The sequence below is a fragment of the Pholcus phalangioides genome, unplaced genomic scaffold, assembly GCF_987345545.1.
Source record: "Pholcus phalangioides strain wild (caught in Gottingen) unplaced genomic scaffold, Ppha-v1.0 ptg000004l_1, whole genome shotgun sequence".
Lineage (NCBI taxonomy): Eukaryota > Metazoa > Arthropoda > Arachnida > Araneae > Pholcidae > Pholcus > Pholcus phalangioides.
Window position 1 is genome coordinate 5,960,535 of NW_028301597.1, and position 16,712 is coordinate 5,977,246.

At 37.4% G+C, this 16,712-nt stretch overlaps 1 protein-coding gene across 1 annotated transcript in view; it reads left to right on the forward strand.

Moving 5' to 3' along the window:
* Nucleotides 1–1,103: 1,103 nt before the first annotated feature.
* Nucleotides 1,104–16,712, forward strand: part of LOC149086495 (uncharacterized) — a 115,737-nt gene continuing 100,128 nt past the window's right edge. Inside the window, exon 1 of the mRNA XM_089255943.1 lies at nt 1,104–1,359. The gene's annotated coding sequence lies outside the window, so the exon portion shown is untranslated. The remainder of the gene's footprint in view (nt 1,360–16,712) is intronic.

The window sequence follows — 16,712 nt, forward strand, 5'->3', positions numbered from 1 at the left end:
CACTGTTAGACCCAAAGGGATGATCCTTTCATGGGTCATAAAGAGCAACTTGCAAGATTCATGGCAACATCCAAGTGAACAAAAATAAACAGTAATAATTATAATCAATTTAAAATATTTGAGAAAAAAACTTCAGAAATGTTACCCCCTACCCTTCATTGTTTTTATACCGTGATATTCAACCAGTCACTTTCAAGAAAAATGAAAAATATTATAGTGAACAGAAAATGTGTTCAATAAACAATATGACTGCAATGTTGTTGTTACACGCAAGAACTCAGCAAAACTCCCTACATGTTATCAATGAAACATGATAACTGGACCGTAACTGGGCTGGGGAAACCGGGGCCTCCCGGCCGAATGGCACTAAACAAAAAAATGTACTTATTTTGCATAGTTAATAACCCTTTCGGGGGGGGGGGGGCAAGAAAAAGTCTGCCCAGGGCCCCGAGAAGGCACGTTACGGCCACATAGGCGGAGATAGACTGTAAAGTCTGGAGAGGCATGATGATGATGTCAGTTCATATACGCTAATACAGCGGTTCTCAACCTTTTTTGACTCGCGGAGCCCTTTTTAGTGAAAAAATTCTATGGCGGAGCCCTGTATAGGCCCATTTCTTAATTATTCATCAAAGTTACTGATTTCTTTCTACTATTTAAAAATATTTTTATATATAATTTTTTTTTTAATTTTTACTCTTTTTTATTTTCCTCAAGCGGCCGCGGAGATCCTGGAGAGTGCACAAGGAGCCCCAAGGGCTCCGCGGAGCACCGGTTGAGGACCGCTGCGCTAACACATTAGATCAGCCACTTTTACCTTTTTTGACGCATGCCCTTCCCCCCTCGTATCTTCGCCGCCCATGGTGACGGCCCTGTACGATAAGAACCAACTGATCTGGATCCAAACCTCCTTCAGAACAAGACGAAAAAATATCGTTAATGTATCGTCGCAGCGAGGTTTCACCGAGAGGGGAAAAATTGAAAAATAAAATAAATATTTCTTCACAACTTCTCGCGAAAACCATTGCTGTGATTTGGTCTCGGGAAGCCCGCCAAAATTTGGCGACGATAATATTATTCTTTGTTACAACGGTGAGGCAACCCTGTTGGAAGCCACTGGTACGCGAGGTTGTAGAAGAAAAAAAAGTTTAGCGTTGTGTTTTAACCAAAACAAATTTTATTTTCAATATTTGTGGAAATTTTTATTCGAGATCTCGATATTTGATCATGGAATTGTACAAGATTGAATTATATTCGAGAAATTGTTTTCGATTCGCGATCGCTGTGCGAATGGGATGCGGTGAGTGATTCAAGAGTGATGAAAAGTTCTTTGGATTAGCTCCACTGCATTTTACGCAGGTAAGTTCTATTCTCGCCAGTTCGTCACTATCAGTCATTGCTCGCGATTTCATGCTCGTTAGACGCGTTACCGTTTTTACCTGAACAGCTTCAAATATCTTTCCGAATACATGCGTATTTTATAAGTACAGTAAAACTTCGATAAGTCGTCACCTCAAGTTAGCGAAAAATTATGGCGGTTTAAGCGGAGTGACGACTTAAGCGGAGTGCCGTCAGTTTCAATGTGCAATGTTGTGAAAATCGTATAAATTTAAAGTAATATGAAATTTATTAAAGTATGAATCAAAATAACAATATTAATAAAATTTATAGATCGCGGAAGAAAAAATAATAGCAATTTCTTACCTTTTTTTATCTCTTATTACTTAAATGATTGTGGTAAAATACACTTTGATTTATACTAGCAATTTTTAATTTAGACTAACAGAGAGCAACTGTTAGTCTAAAGCTATAAGTAGCTTTTCTTCGTAATAGAACTCTCTATTGCACATTAATTTTACAGAGACATCAAATTTAATATTTTAGTATTTTAATTCTTCATCAGTAGTTCATGATACAACTACAAAGGAATCTCGAACACTTTTGACTTGGTGGAGGTGCCCTGGGCAGGCAAAAGTAAACAAAAGATCTCAACTTGGGGAAGAATGTCTACTTTTTTCAACAAAGATATTTTATTTAAATTTCAATCCCTAAATTAGTAGAGCCCATGCTTTCTATGATTATTATCCGTGCCCGCGCGTTGCACTTTGAATTAATTTGATTATTTAAATTGATTTGATTCTTCGATTTACATAATTTTTGATTTCCTTGCACTATGTGTAATCTTTGACGTATCAATAAATTTTGGTTTTGCCGGAGGTGCCCTGGTCCTCCTCCCCCCCTCCCCTCCCTTAGGGGCCGAAGTGCTTACGTTGCTTACGTAGCCTGGGTGTCTCGCGGTTTCTCCAGTAGAGCCCATGCAGAAATGAGATCTAGCTTGAACAGTCCCCAACGTTCCAAAAACCTTAGTCGGCAAATGAACTTCCCCAGCGTTACTTTCGTTACTCAAACTGTTCACTTTGGGTAAATAGAGTTTTCTGGTGACTTTTAAGCATATGTGGCAATGCTGTTAATAAGCTCTTTTTTTTAATGGGAGCCATAAAAATAGTCTGTTCCACTTTCTCAATTTTTTTCATAGTGACGAGTTAACCGAAATTAGCGACGAGTAAACGAGGGTTTCATAACATTGTTGTCTATGAGAGGTGGAAGGCCCTGAAGAAAAATGACGACTTATTAGGGTGACGACTTAACGAGGTTTTACTGTATATGCATTTTTTACTCTCGAACAGGCCCGTCATTTGAGGGGTCCCTGGCTTTTGAAAATACACTAAAATTTTTGTTATTAGGTATACAGAGTGATCAGCGAATAAGCCCTTATTTCAAAATTAAATAGCTCTACAACAAAGATCAATAGAATTATGCGGTAAACGGTACGTTTATTAGCAAAACTGTAAGAATGTTGTACAGAAATTTCGAAAATTTAGTTTTTTTTAAATTTTTTAAAATTAAAAAAAAAAAAAAAACTGGAGATTTTGGGGTTCCGAAAATCCTCATTTGTGTGAAGAGAAACCACTGCATTCGCCTAAAGTTACTGCATGGACTGCGGTATGCGCCATGTGTGCTGACAAATTGTTCCAAAATTGTAAGGTAACGTTCAGTAGTAAATCGTTTCTCGCACGAAGAAGGGGCCGATAATGCCTCTGGCGCATACCGCAGCCCACGTAGTAACTTATGCGAATGCAGTGGTTTCTCTTCACACAAATGAGGATTTTCGGAACCCCAAAATCTCCAGTTTTGTTTTTTTTTTTTAAATTTTTAAAAATAAAAAAAACCACTAAATTTTCAAAATTTCTGTACAACATTCTTACAGTTTTGCTAATAAACGCACCGTTTACGGCATAATTCTATTGATCTTTGTTGTAGAGATATTTAATTTTGAAATAAGGGCTTATTCGCTGATCACCCTGTATATATACATACAAATGTATATATGTAAAATTACAAATACATTGAGTACATATCCCCCCCCCCCGAAAAAAGTTGAAATGATTGCCCTGCTCTCGAAAAAGGTAATTCCATAACTTTGGAAAAGAAAATTAAAAAATTAAAACACCTCGTAGTTGGAGGAATATGCATGTACTGTGTGTATTGTTATGTGCTCGCACAACTCAAAAATAAAAAAACCTCGTTTGTTTTAGTAAACACATACTATAAACTCGAAAAAAAGTTCTTTACTTTACTATAGTGTTGGCACAAAAGCAATTTGTTTAATGTTTACCATTCAGACTGTCCAGAGGCGAATGCGGGTGAAAAAGGAAAAATTTAACATTTTCGTAAGATAAAATAAAACAATCGAATACCTTTTACATGCTTATTTTAATCTATTAAATGCTTTTCGAAAGTTGGTGACTCAAATTTCACTGGAAGAAATTCCTTATGCCCCGACCCCAAAGATCGAACTTGCGTACGCCCCTGAAATTGACCGGACACACCCCCACTTCCCATCTCAAGGAGATATGGAAGCGTTCCCCAAGGATGGGTGTGCGTATCCGGAATTTTATTATAAATAAATACATATAGGCGCGTACGCAGAATTTTCTGGGGATTCTCAATTTTTCTTCTTCTCTAGGGGGGTTTAAGTTTTTTCCAGCAAAATGACACAATCTCGGCTTGAAGGGGGGTTAGAAACCCAAACCCCCCTTTGCGTACGCCAATGAGTGAGTATATAGAGACTATCGATCTTGATATTTTATAATTGCAATCCACGGTAATAAGTAGAGCTCGGAAATTCAGGCAACATGCCATAATTTTTGAGTCTGCATAATGAATTCCATAATGCCTATTTTTGAACTTTTTGTAAAAACGCCTTTCCTGAATTTTTCCTGCCACAAATGCCTATTTTAACATTGTTATACGTTCGTTCGTGAATTTTAGAGGTCTTATATTCTGTAGAACTTGGTTATTTTGAGCATGAAGAACTTGAAAAGACGAGACATCTAAAATCTAACTCTTAGTAGTAATTATTATCAGAAAGCGCCCCCCCCCCCGTTCCAGCACTATTCAAACGAAGTGCCTGAAAGGTAGAAAACTTGGCGTTGCTTTGTATCAACTTTGCTTCGGCCAGATGGTGTTAGACAACAATGCTTTTCAAGCTTTGACAAGTGGAGAGGACGTTTCTATATAAACAATGCTTTTGTTTCAGGCAAACGCAGCATCTATCTATATGTGAGAAGCTGTGAAAAGTTTTATTCTCCTTATATAACATATTTTACTCATTCATTGGACTGCACTGAAAATGCTGACTGATCACTGTCCCAAGTCCAAGAGGTCATCGGTTGACCAACCATGGCAAATTATTTTAGGTACTTAGTATTCGATTGAACACACACCCTCAGGCAGGGCTGTAACTAGGAATTTTGCCGTCCGGGGCAAACCCCGCCAATTTAAACTTCGATAATTTTATAATGGTGTTCTTTGTTTCCACCTAAAACTTGCGACCCCCCTAAATTTTGCCGCCCCGGGGTAGCTGCCCCCTCCCTCCAGTTCCGGCCCTACCCTCAGGAGTCAGGTGCGGCCACACCGGGTCCTGCCTCAAAGTATTGTGTCAGCATACGTGGTAATCTGAATTAATTTTTTTTACAACAATAAAACATGGCATCTGTGTTTTGGCTGTAGGAATGAAAATGAATTTTTTAAATAATGCAACAAAAATAAATGAAAATCATTCGTAACTCGAAAGCCCCATAATCATATTCTCTAGGACAGTTGTTCTCACCAGTGGCTCTCCCGTGGTCCCTAGGATATTCCAGGGGAGCCACCGATGAAAATCTCGCCAAAGGGGGGCCACGAAGAAATTTGTAAAAAGTGACCAAAAAACATTTTATTTCAAACAATACTGTACATAGAATTTTTTTCCCTATTTAATAAACAGAAATTCTAAGAGTTTCAGAAAAACAAGCATATGATTTTTTGTGTTTATTCAATTTGTCATAAGTTTTGTGTTACATAGTTATAAGGTTTCGAGACAAATGTGTATAATTATATAGAGTGTCACTTTATTGAATCTGAAATCATATTTTGCAATCTTAAATTAGGTAAGACTTTTTGTGTGTGTGTGTGTGTGTGTGTGTTTCTTTTTCTCAATTTCAATTTAAAATATCAAATGTGGACTTTACAGAAATAAGTCAAACTTATTTAGTTACTATAGGAAAACATTTGAGAATAGTTGCACGCTTTGTTTTTCCCGAATGGCAATGATAAATTGGTGCTATGTATTTGTTTCGAGCCAGAACAAGAAAGTGTGGAATGTAGACCTTGATAATAATTCGGGGACTTCTCTCTATTCATATCTACACAAAATACGTATGTGTGGGTGCGTCAAAATTCAAAACAAACTTTAAGGCCCTAAAATACCGGATGGTCATTGTCGTAGCAATCTTCATTCCATACGTACATATCATTCAATATTTAAACACACTAAGTGTTTGCTTGTTTTGTTAGATTTATATGCCGTTCAAGAGGACACGTCAAAACTTAGTGTAAATACGAAAAGCAAAACTGAAATTTCTTTGAAATTAGCCCCCCCCCATATACAGTCGATACAACTTACGTTTTCTGGCATATATATAGTACGTCTTATTTTCGTAGTCCCAACTCAACTGATTCTGATCAGCTGATTTCCCGTTTAAAGCGACAATTAACATGAAAAACGTAATTTTAAACATATTCAAGAATATCTTATCGTCGTTTGGTTTGCTCACTGGTTTCTACATCGAATCCAAAGCTGCATTAACTTTCAAGCGGCTTTGCATCGAATCAAAGCAGATAATGTATTGAGACCTAAACTGTAAAAAAACCAGAAACTCTCTCTTTAAAGGTTTTTTAACCGATATTGTGTACATGTTCCCATAACCGGCTCAATGCTTCTCTTCGTATCTGTCAACATAAAGTTTATGGTTTTTGCGTTGGTAATACGCATGAAAAACTAGTTCAAAATTGTGCGGCAGGCCCATCATTTGTACATTATAAATGCTTTATATATATATACACACACACAAATATATATATATACATACACACACACACACACACACACACATACATTGAGTAAATGTTCTTTGCCGCCCCACCCCTGGAAAAGTTGAAATGACGGCCCTGCTGTGCGGATTTGATATTTGGGAATGATCCTAAAGATTTGGAGTTCGAGTCGAAGTAAAAATGCCAAATAATTGAAATTGTGAGTCGCATAAATGAAATATTTTAAAGTTGAAAATCATAGGGTCCGTTCAAGTATTACATGAGCAAATTTTTAGCCATTTTGACCCCCCCCCCCCTTGTCAGCAAAATTTCGTCAGCACTGCCCCTACCTCCTAACGCATATTTGGGGTCAGAAACGTGCACGGGAGGGGGGCATAGGGGCTCGTGCGCCTTCCCCCCCCCCGGACGAAAAAATTTTTTTTTAATCCAATAAACATTTTCAAAAAAACTAAAATTTCGAAAGGAAATACCTTTATATGTTGTTATAATCCATTTCTGTTAATTTCAATGCTATTTGAAGAATAAGAACTCAAAATTTCTGCTTAAGAAATTCATTGCGACCCACCACCCTTTAAGCCATATATGGTAAACCCTTGACCCGCGTACCAAATATGGCCATGAATATTACCTGATGTGGCTTGCCCCCTCAAACACAATTTTGTAAAAATGAACTAAGCGGCACATTTACAGATTGCTTAAATGACCCGTGGCACAATTCCAGAGCATTTAAGTGGCCCGTGGCACACTTTCAGATCACTTTCACATTCAAAGATCACTTTCACATTCAAAGATCACTTAAGTAACCCGCGACACAGTTCTAGAACACTTAAACGATCCGTGGCACATTTATAGATCCCTTGAGTGACATGTGGCACAGTTTTAGAGCACTTAAGCGCCCCCAGTGCGGTTCTGCATCGCTTATGTTACCCGCGGAATATTCCCAGATTACTTAAGGGATCCAAAGCACTTAAGCAACCCGGACACATTTTCAGAGCACTTGAAGGATCCGTGAAACATTTAGAGATCACTAAAGTGGCTCTGTAGGGCACTTATCAAGAGAAAATGCTAGTTCAGGTGCCCAATATTATCGAACGGTTTTTTTTCCGTTTTTGGCGCACCAAATAAGATGCCATTAAGAATATTTCATATCTTCACACGGAGCGGACGCGGGTCCGGAAGAAGTTTTAACAATTGGAATATACTGAGCCTTTCAGACGAGCCGAAAAATCTCCGCACCTAGGAAATGTTCATGCGGGTCCGGACGTCGTCCGCATGTGTCAAAACCTACCATAAGTGCGGGGTCCGCATCCGCACATAGAAGTTTTGACAATAGGTTTATTCGGAGCTATTCAGACGATGCGGATGCGGAGCGAATTCGTCCGCATCTTTGGCTACTTTTTGAAGGTGATTTTTCACGGAATTTTTTTAATTATTTGCCATAAATACCCTTAAAAACACCATATGATGGTCCCTGCTCATTAATATAATGTACCTACATACGTCTATCCCTCCGTTTCCTTCTGAGATGGAGATATAGCAACTTCAACTGCCTTTCGTCCATATTTCACAATTTTATACAATAAAACCTGTCAACAACGGCCACAGACGGGACAAAAACTATAAGCCGTTCTGTTCATTACGAATATTTAATTGACTACATACTTTAATAACTTTTAAAATTAAAAATTAATTAAAATTTTAATTTTTAAATTTTTAAAATTATTTAAAAATATAAATATCTCAAATATTATTTTAAATATTTGTTATTTTTTAAAATTTTTAATCTGTTAATTTTTTTAAACTTTAAAAAAAATACTTTTATTAAAAACAACGTTATCCACGTACGGTGTTCACTCAGGGCCGGATTAAGACGTTTGAAGACCCTAGCGCTTGAGTATTTTTGGTGGTATTTTCCCGAAAAGACGGATTTTTTTTTCAAAATATTTTGAAAATAGTTGAAGACATTTTCTCCCATCGACTACTTGTGAGGATCGGAATGAAGACATCTTTATTCCCATATTCTATGTGGCTCTAGATTAAACCACCAAAGAATGCCTCTAGGCTGCCTATGGGCGCTGAATCAGGGGTGAAGGAGAAAAATAACTACAAAAATTGCGAAAAAACAGTTTTTATGCACGAATTTCGAACTAAGGCCCCTTTCACACGGAGCGGATGCGGACGCGGGTCCGCATACCCTTTCAAACGAGCACTGAAGATGCGGACGAATCGCCCGCATCTTTGGTTCGAAATTCGTGCATAAAAACTGTTTTTCCGCAATTTTTGTAATTATTTTTCTCCTTCACCCCTGATTCAGTGCCCATAGGCAGCCTAGAGGCATTCTTTGGTGGTTTTTATCATTGAGCCTAAAGATGCCTCCATTCCGATCCTCACAAGTAGTCGATGGGAGAAAATATCTTAAAATATTTTCAAAAAATTTTGAAAAAAAATCTGTCTTTTCGGAAAAATATGAAAGAAAATTCCAAAAACACATCCAATGTTCGAAAAATCCAATCCAAAAACATCCAAAAACATCCAAAACATTCGATGTTCCAAAGAAAAAAAAAATTCAGGAGATATCAAAGAATTTGCAAGTAGTAAAAAAGGGGAGGGGTAGAGACTTTCAAAATGTCTGTGCTTAGAAATATTCACATCACAATTCTGTCTTAGGCCGGGATTACACTATAAAAGTTTTGTAAAAGCTCTTTGATAAAACGTGAAAAATTCAACCATTAAGATCACCGGTTGCATTTGCTTGAATGCAACCGATGCCCCAATTGGTTGAATTTTTCAACTTTTATAAAAGATCTTTTACAAAACCTTATAGTATAATCCCGGGCCTCAAGTACGGATTACACTATAAAAATTTTATAATAATTCTTTTAAAAAAGCAACTAATAAATTTATCGGTTGCACTTGCAATTTATGTTTCTTTTTTCAAGTTTTATAAAATAACTTTCATAAACTTTTTAGAGTGAAATCCCATCCTTAGATTAGTCACTTCTGAAATATAAAATTTCATTTTTTCAGTTTATAGACTGAATATAGAGTAAAATAAACTTGTAGGTATCGAGGGAACCACCAAAAATATTCAAGCGCTAGGGTCTTCAAACGTCTTAATCCGGCCCTGAGTGAACACCGTACGTGGATAACGTTGTTTTTAATAAAAGTATTTTTTTTAAAGTTTAAAAAAATTAACAGATTAAAAATTTTAAAAAATAACAAATATTTAAAATAATATTTGAGATATTTATATTTTTAAATAATTTTAAAAATTTAAAAATTTAAATTTTAATTAATTTTTAATTTTAAAAGTTATTAAAGTATGTAGTCAATTAAATATTCGTAATGAACAGAACGGCTTATAGTTTTTGTCCCGTCTGTGGCCGTTGTTGACAGGTTTTATTGTATAAAATTGTGAAATATGGACGAAAGGCAGTTGAAGTTGCTATATCTCCATCTCAGAAGGAAACGGAGGGATAGACGTATGTAGGTACATTATATTAATGAGCAGGGACCATCATATGGTGTTTTTAAGGGTATTTATGGCAAATAATTAAAAAAATTCCGTGAAAAATCACCTTCAAAAAGTAGCCAAAGATGCGGACGAATTCGCTCCGCATCCGCATCGTGTGAATAGCTCCGAATGAACCTATTGTCAAAACTTCTATGTGCGGATGCGGAGCCCGCACTTAGGTTTTGACACATGCGGACGACGTCCGGACCCGCATGAACATTTCCTAGGTGCGGAGATTTTTCGGCTCGTCTGAAAGGCGCAGTATATTCCAATTGTTAAAACTTCTTCCGGACCCGCATCCGCTCCGTGTGAAAGGGGCCTAAAGATGCGGGCGATTCGTCCGCATCTTCAGCGCTCGTTTGAAAGGGTATGCGGACCCGCGTCCGCATCCGCTCCGTGTGAATGACCCCATAGGGATGAATCGTGACAGAAGTCAAACATCTCATAAATAGGGTCTCACTGAGTCTCGGATTACGCACAAGTGGAATTTAGACATTTAAGCACAACCGAGCCCCTCTTGGGCTTTCTTCCTTTTTTCTGTGCCCCCCCCTTTTTTTTTTCTTATATTTCCTTCCTGAAGTTATGAACCAAAAAGGCTTTTGGAGGAAGTTTGTCATCCAACGAGACATTAGATTCTCATGATGAATGTAAATTTCACCGCATCGAAATCGAAGTCAAGGGGTCATTCAAGTATTACGTAAGCAGATTTTCAACCATTTTTGACCCTCTTCCCCCTTGTCAGCAAAACACTGACCCCCCCCCCCCCGTCAGCAGCTTAGAATATTTCATACCTTCAAAAAGGCGTGGTTGCAACCTTCAAACCCCCCTCCCCCCTTGTCATCAAAAGTCAGCAAATCCGAAACCTCCCCCCCCCCCGATGCTGAATGACCCCCAACACACATACCGATAATTTTCTTATTTGAAATCTGATAATTTATCATTTCTGATAGTTCTGATAGGTTTGAAATTCTGATAAAATGAATCATTATTTATATTCAAAAATTATTTTAACTTTTTTTTTTTTCAAAATACACATTTTTGTCACTGCGTACATTATTTCTCTGGAACGAATGGTTCAAAGAAATGTTCTAAAATTTTTCACACTTATTAGGGCTACATCAACCTATATTCTTGATACATGTATTATAATTGAAAATGATGGCTAAGGTTAAACTTTCAACTTTGTGACTCTCAATTGTGTGGCTACTTTCTTATTACTACTTTTATCTGCATGAAGAGAATGTAGTAAAACTGCTTGCTACCATTTTTGGAGATTTTTATCATTATGAGAATGTGTATTTTGAAAGCTACAGCTGATAATTCTAAATGAAATACGTATCAACATTTATCCAAGAAAAAATTAATTTATAAATAATGCAAATTTCACCCATTAGAGTAACTTGATAACATTGTGACGTCTCCCAAAGCAATTTGAAAATAATTTATTGTACTTTTTTACTGTATTGAATTATTTTTTTTTTATCTCGCTTTTCCATTATTTTCATAAATTAAAAATTAATTAAATTGAAACATATTTATACTTCAAACAATATTTGAATAAGTATCTTCTAACGGGAAAACGGGGAGGGGGTTAGCGGGTAGGAAATTAATCATGATCGTAAGGGGGCGTGAACGAGAAATGGTTGATGGTGGAGGGGGGGGGGGGTTTATGGGCATAAAAAGGTTGAGAACCACTGCTATAGGGCAGGGTTTTCCAACGTGAAAGCTTGCGCGGAACCCTTTATGGTTGAGGCTATTCCACGTTTGTTTGTTTCTTAACAAATTTTGAATATTTCTTCAATATACGTAGTACAAGGTGTCCCAAAAGTCCGCATTCGATCTGCGGAACAAGAATCCTCATTTGTAGTAGATAAAAGTGTCTAAAAATATACATATTCTTGAGTTACACAAAGTGTGACCATAAAATCCATATTTTACGGGGCAGTATTATTTTTCAATAATATTCAGCTATTTCATTATTTTAATAAAAATGTTAATTTTGTCAACCTTGCTAAAAAAACACGTTGAAATTTTTAAATCGCGAATTCATTATTTTAACTATGCATCGATGAAAAAAAAAAATGCCCGTTTCTTTTCTTTTTTCTTTCTTTTCATATATTTGGTCATCCAATGCACACACAACTTCAGGATAACGAAAAAAAATGCTCATTTAATCTTTTTTCCCCTTCACCCCTTCATTTTCTGCACGCAATAATGAGACAGACCGTAATTTATACAGTTCACAGCAGATTCCGAACGGCTTTTTTATTTCTCACCAAGACGTTCGAACGCCAAACGTTTGTTGTGCAGATTTCTTCACTAGCAATGTGCTATTTGATCATCATGGCGCTATTTTTGCAATAGTTTCTGGTATCAGAAAAAGGCACTGCCAAGGACAAAAAGGGTATTGAACACACGACATTTCCGAGCATCTTGTGGCACAGTTCACGAGTATCTTATCGACCTGGGCTACCATATTCCACTGCTATGTAAATAGTATTCCACAAACGCCCATGGTTTTTCCTGATCACTGATCTCATTTAAGTATTCAAATTAAAATTCACGAAATGCAAAAAGCTGTCAAAAGAACCAGAAAATAGTAAGAAAGATGTTTGATGAAATCAGGGCTGAAACTGGAGGGGCAAAAGGGGCAACTGCCTAGGGCGCAAATTTTAGAGGGTGGCAAATATCAGGAAAGAACCAAAGTACCGTTACAAAATCATCGAAATTTGGAGTGGAGGGGGGGGGGGGCAGTAAAATCATGTTTGCCCCTCCTCCCAAAAATCGTAGTTACGACCCTGTATGAAAGGTCGTTAACAATAAATAAATAATATTAATCACTAGCTATAATATCCGGCGCTGCCTGGGTTTTCTTCAATGAGGCTTTTTGGATCACGTGATATCTCCCTCTTTCTTTGAAAATAAACAAATAAAATTTATTTTATTTGTTCATTTTCTTTGTATCCCGTCAATATTTTCATACAGGAAGCGTACCGAATGTTTCTTATGCTGGATTTTTGTGAGTCAATAATTACGTTTCTTGTGTAAAAAAATGAAACCAGCAAATATCCATACAAATAAAGCTATTCGAGAGGAGGTGGGGGGGGGGGGGGAGAAGGATGGTTTTCTACTTCTACACTCCCTATACTAATAATACAAATTTGAACGGTAGGTGGGAGCTTTCATAAACTTAATATTTTTCTCAACTTTCTACTCATAAATTTAGTAGAAAATATTATTGATCGTTCGAGAGGCGATCACGCTCAAGTGCCGCGGGAAAAGATGTAGGCAGGAAAGTGACCAAAACATGGGGAATATATTTCCGTAGTTATATTTAAAAATAGCGATATTCACACAACACTATTATTTCTAAACTGTTGTCTGAGAAATGGCTTTTATAATTACGAAATTTTGGCAAATTTTAAAGCATTCTTTAATTCAGTTATTCCCAACGTGGACGATGGAATGTTCCAGGGGGGCGGTAGAAGCTGCGAGTATAGCAAAGGATCCTATGGGTTAGATTGCGTTGGGGGGCGATGGGAGAAAAAATTTCTGAAGGGGACGATGGAAGAAAAAAGGTTGGGAGACTATGCTTTAATTAAAAAAACAAAGCTGACTGCGAGTTTCTATTCGATACTCTCTGCTATATTAAACGCCCCCTCTATGTGTTCTATGTTCCTTGCTAGCAGCTATATTCTCATCTCGCTTCTCTTCTTTCTCATTCGACGCTTTCCTCGCCGCTTCCACTATGTTCTTAGCCTTTAATACAGAACATCAATAGCGCAGAATAGCTTGTTGCAGTAACTTGTAGCCCGGAAAGTTTGCAGCTGACAAGATAACGTGAAAATATAACCCCAACTAACAGCTGATTCGCGGGAAAATATCGGTGAGGGCGTCCTAACCACATCTCCATTTTAAACTAACTTTTTAGTAATTTCAAATCTCAAAAGTAATTTCAAAATTGAAAAGTAATTTCAAAAATAGTCCATTAGATGTTGTTAGCATTTCGATTATCGATGTCAGAGATGCCATTGACGCGTTATAACGCGTCAAATACCCGGAATTTCGGAAAAGGACGCGTGAAAATTTTGTTCATGCGTCCTCCGGGACGTGTTCTTTCTTAGTTTTAAGAAGAAAAAAGTAGACAGGAAAAAATTCCCAGCTTTTTTTTCTTTTTACCGTGTATCATGATCCGCGACCTTGAAAAACTGGTTTTACTACTTTGTACAATAATGTATTGATATACACGCGGGTTGTTGAAGAATAAGATGAGGGATAATTTTGGTTGCTTCCCTGAATGATGGACCGTGTACAGAAGTTTCAAATTTCGGATTTTTATTACCCTACAGATTTTCTCCCTTCCGGCTATATACAGGAAATTACGGTACTTTCGCGGCTATCGGCCGGCATTCAAAGACCGCGATTATGCGACGTAAATTTGCCTTGTTCCTACAATATTGCGAATGCGCGTTTTTTTTTAATCGTAAAGGATTGGAATGCCCGTTCAAATTGTAAAACCTTCCCGATATCGTGGTAAAAACCGAATCTGTAAAATCTCGACCTTGAATATCAAGTTTTGTCACCTAACTGCTATGCGGTAGTCACCGTTTCGCATCGCAAAAATCATGGGTGTGTAAGCAGAATCGGCTTTTGGAGGGGCACAAGGATCTAATTCTTCACAGATAGTATAAAAGAAATTATTTTATTCCAATATTTTAATTCTCTACAAAAGTATTTTTAATTTTTGATCTACGGAGGGGGGGGGGGAGGGAGAGGAAAGGAAGAGGCCCCTTATAACCTCCCCCAAATTTTGCTTTGGGTGAAAATCCGTGTCTTGAACTTACGATTGCGCAATGGTAATCGGCTAAAAATGTGATTTTCTAAAGATTTCAAATTTTGAATTGGCTATTCCTTTGAAAAACTTCTGGTGGCCACGGCGATCGCACAGACCTACAACACAAATATGCATACATTGAACTTCAAATGCACGCATTACCAGTTTGGAGAATAGACGCAGGGCTGCAACTGGGAGGGGCAGGCGGGCATAGTGTCCTGGGCTATGAACTAGAGGGGCTCACCAAATTCACTCTTTATAACTGCTTCTTCTACATTACATGGGTGTGCCAAAATGTGTACTGCCCCGTTTGAGAAAGTATCTAATTGTGTCGCTAAATAGATGGCACCACCTACTGAACACAAAACACTCCTAATGCTGGGCACGCACACATAAGCACACTTAAGTTTCTCCTACACAAATCTGACATAGCACCCATATTCAGGTGTTAAAATATGTGGCAGTTAAATGGAGACATCAGAATTGTGGACCATCAGGGAAGGAAAATAGAATCATTTTACCAGGATAACCAAAGTATGAATAAGGAATGAGAAGATGAGTGTCTGAGAGAGAGGAGAGAGAGAATCTGATTTGCTTTAAATTTTTGATCAGAAGATATTGAAAACAAAATGTAAGATCAATCAGAAGGGAATTCATACATTGATTATTAGTAAATATATAAATGTGTGCATTCAACTGTCAATTAAAGTGGATACTGCTTATAACGTTTTTCAAAAACCGTCATAAAAAACGTAATAAATTGGAAATCGCTATGAGAATTACTTATTGTTAAGACCATGAAAATAAGTTGTATCAAGTGGAAAAACAATCTAAATGGAGAAACGTTATAAGCGGGATCAACTGTATATTTGTTTTAGATTTATTACATGTGCGGAATTCCATACGTTAAATTCTCAGTGCTGATGAGCTTCTTTGCAAGTTTTTCCTACTAGTAGACAATGAAAGTAAATGAAACCTTTGGATAGAACATGTTTTTAGAAATTAAAAAATTACTTGATCCACAGACACCTTCTCTTACCCCGACCATGACCCACCGCTCAGTCTAGAAATATAAGCAGTTGATCAAAGACCTGGAGCATACTGGAAGAAAATTCATAGAGATACCAGTGAATTATGGGGGGGAGCATAATTTTTTTTCAAGATGAATTTTTTTTGAGAGGGACCCACTTTCACACTCAAAAAGGGGCCCAGATTTTTCAAATCGGGACCCAGGTAAATTAGAGTCCAGTGGCAGATCTGGATGTTTTAGTGAGCACGGGCGTTTGGACCATAGTTGTGTGAAATTACGGTTCTCTAAAATTTTCAATGAGGGTGTCAATATCTGTCATGTTAGGTTCAATTTGCGCATTGTCGTCTGTTTATGTAATCCTCAGCACTAGGGCCGTAAATAAGATTTTTGAGAGGGGGAGGGAAATTTTGCCGTCCCGATCACTGTAAAATTCGATAATTTTATATAACGGTGTTTTTGCTCCCGCCTAAAATTTGCCACCCTAAATTTTGCCGCCCGGGCATTGTCCGCCATGTCCTCTACAAGGGTGGGGCTGACAGGGCCAGGGACAAATACCATCATTTTTTTCATGCTATACATTCACTATAGAGGGTCCGCCAAAGAGATCTTCGTCTTCCTCTAATTCCGGCCCTACTCAGCACTGTGAAAGCCAATTTTGTAAGTCGCACATCATTTGGAAATCCAACCCTTACAGATTACAAATTTCAGAAAGCAACTACTCCACTACATATGGCTTTTAACCATAATAACCACGTACTGAATTTTTTTTTTTTGCTAATCTATATAAGAGTGGGTGAAGTAGAACTCTAATTGGCAAGCAAAGATTGCACAAAAAATTTCGATGAAGCACTTCAAAATTTTGTATTATCCTTTGTTCTATTGTTCGCGAAACTCAGTCG